This window comes from Olea europaea, chromosome 8 (assembly GCF_002742605.1).
Source record: "Olea europaea var. sylvestris chromosome 8, O_europaea_v1, whole genome shotgun sequence".
Classification (NCBI taxonomy): domain Eukaryota; kingdom Viridiplantae; phylum Streptophyta; class Magnoliopsida; order Lamiales; family Oleaceae; genus Olea; species Olea europaea.
Window position 1 is genome coordinate 6,486,765 of NC_036244.1, and position 3,271 is coordinate 6,490,035.

Sequence of the window (3,271 nt, forward strand, 5' to 3'; positions counted from 1 at the left end):
TGAAAACAAGAATTGTGACATTTTGGCTGTTGTAGAGAGTCTTGAATTCTACTTGAGTTTTGATATTTGCTAGGGTTGACTAACTTCATTGTGTCGTGAACTTATCTTCAAGGAATCAAGAGGGACATGGCATATATAGACGATGTCGTCTTGATGTTATAAACTTGTTAAACTATCAAATTTACATGAATAATGAGGTTATCTTTATTGGGGATGATCATTATATTATTCCTCTGTTTGGTGGAGATTAAAATTAGATTTTTACTAGATTTTGATATAAGTTTATGAAATGTGTGATTGAAAAGTTGTGGATCTTATAAAATATGTAATTAAAATTAACTATTGACTTTTCACTTTTCAGATTACATAAAGAATACGTGGTATATACTTATCTTTACTAAGAGTATATAAAATTACTACATAATTTAAGTCTTTGTTGTGTCTGCCTCGTTAATATATGCTATGTATATTTCAAATTTCAGATAAAAATATATGTTAATTCCTATATTTTTGTTACCCGAAAATTCGAAAAAGGTGAAAAATGAATTGTGTGTAGTCTATGGCGAAAGTAATCCCTTTTCATACGCATTGCAGAAATGGATGCCGTAAATGTCTTTCTAATAAACGGGGCAGAAATGTTTGGCCTTCTCGTTTTCTTTGGTTGTAAGTACGTTGAGCTTGTTGACATGATTAAGAGTGAACCCAAGTTTGACGAGAGAGATTCAAACATGAGATCGATATACGAAGTATATGTAAAAAGATCAATCATTGATAAGGATTTGGATTTTTGTAGAGAATTCTAGATGTGGACGAAATGACGTCATGACGAATACGATAGAATATGAAGAGACGCCAAATTGGGGATTTTGGCCTTGATTAGCGTTTTTAAGGGGCCATATTTGGTGGAATAAAATCAGCTACCAATAGATTATCTTGTGAGAAGTCATTTTCCATTTTTCCTTTTTACAGTATTTTTGGGATAACCTTTTTTAAATGTAATTTGAAATTTTATTAATCCCATGTTTGGGTTCCATTAAAATTAAATTTTGAAAAAAAAAAATATTTTGGAACAGTGATTTTTTTTGGAGAATGTGTAGTTAAAAAAATAAAATAAAAATTGAATTTACATGTAATATTATTTTATTGGGGAATGTGTAGTTAAAAATAAGATGAAAAAAATGTATTTTTAAAATAATGTAGCCCAAACAAGAGTAAATAGTAAGTGGCATAGTTTTGGCTTCTACCATTTTACAAGTGTACCTCAAACATCGATAATTTAACCATATGTACAATTTCTTTTCTCTTTCAAAGCTAATACTTTTTGAGCAATGCTTCTTTCACGGAATGAAGGTTCACAGAAATTTTACATACAAGACACAAATGCGTGGGGTCCACAATTTATTGTCAATTTTTTATACACGCGTGGGACCCGATCTCCTCTTTGTTCTGGCTCCATTGTGTGATCAATTAATCTGTACAATCAGATTAATTGATACTTTTTTCCTAGTAAATTACAAAAACAACCATCCTACATGTATATCATCTTTTACATCTTCCGTTACATTGTATCACATGGCAAAACACCATTAGACAGTTTAAAAACAAAAACAGTTTTTTTTTTGCCCACAGTTTTCGAAAAACATAGGCAACGTCAAAAAGATTGTGAAGGAAAGAGTGTATATTTAGCATTATTGTTACAAAAATACATTCTTGAACAAATATAGAAACAACCCCTCATTTAAAAAAATACAACAACGTTCCCAAATTTCAAGTTTCGAATAACATATTTCCCTTGATCACTTTTTTGTCCTTACAAATTTGTGTGGTGTAAAAAAAAAAAAAAAGTAATACGTATAATATCCTATTGAACAAAGATGAGACTTTATACATCATAATTTGTTCCCCTGCTCGATGAGCTAATATTTAAACTATCTGGGGGTGTTCGGTAGGGTGAGTTGCTTAATCTATTAACGAGTCGAGAAGCGTAATTCTCATGCGAGCCATCTCACCAACGGCTTGTGGGCTCGCAAGATGAGCTAGGCACGCCTACATCAGTCTGCATGGCTGCTTTTATTGGCATTGATGCACAATGCAAGTGCCATAAAATTTGAAAAATGAAAATTGAATTTCAAATTTCAAAATTTTAAGGTTGAATTTGAGCTCTATGACTGGGTTGGGAGTAAACCAATTTCTTCACATTCCAGCATTCCCTACAATTTTCTTTGAGAATATTGTTTATTGTTTCCATATATTGCTTCAACTCTTACTTTCTGGTACCAAAATTTATAAATATTATACCTTTATTCATTTATTTTCAATTTTTTTTAATTCCAACTTTTTATTAGTTATTTTTATTCTTAAATTTTCTATGAAAGTCATCATGTATTACAATGAATTTGTAACATTCTATTAAACAAGGAATTTCCATCCCATTCGAGGCAGGTCTCTAGGGGATCACAGGCGATGGGTTCTTTTGTCATCCTATTTAAAGATTTAGTGAGTAAATTAGCCAGTTGACAAGTTCAACAAGAATCACCTTGCTTTCATAGAATTTCAAATCAATCTGTTTAGGCCCAACTTATCTAACTTTAGATTTAGGTTTATGTTTGTGCACACTTGAAAACGTTGCCCAATCTACTTTTGTTTTTCACATTTGAAAATCTAAGGGGATGTTCTTTTCGTATTTCCGTTTTCAGTTTTGAATTCATTTTGAATTTTGTGTTTTGAGTATCCATTTTGAGATTGTTAAAAATGTGTTATTTTTGTCATTTTAAAAAAATTGTTTTCAAAAATAAAAAAAATGAAAAACACGTTTATTTTCTAATTTTGAAAAAGTGTCATTAGTCTAAAAATGTGCATGAGCTCTAGTTTTATTTAAAACTGACATGAGATTTCCAACTTCATTTTCAACGTTAGTAGAAATCCTAGTCTTAATATGAATTGCACAAGAAGTTCTAGTAACAGTCTTTACAACAACTGAGTTAACAGCAGTGTATTGATTTCTAACCAATGTTCTGGAATTTGTTCCTTATACAAAATCACCATTTCGATGTACTTATTTTCTTTTCTACATTCAACATAATCTAGTTGAAAATTTTCTTAACCATGCACAGTGAAAAATAAAACAAATTTCAGTTCCCACCAAAAATCTATTTGTATTTAGATAGAAACTGGGATTTAAAATAAAATTATACCTTTGATGAATTCCTTAAAGAACAGTTCCGATTTGCGATTCACAGCTGCCTAATTGTCCAGCCTCCAATAAAAACCC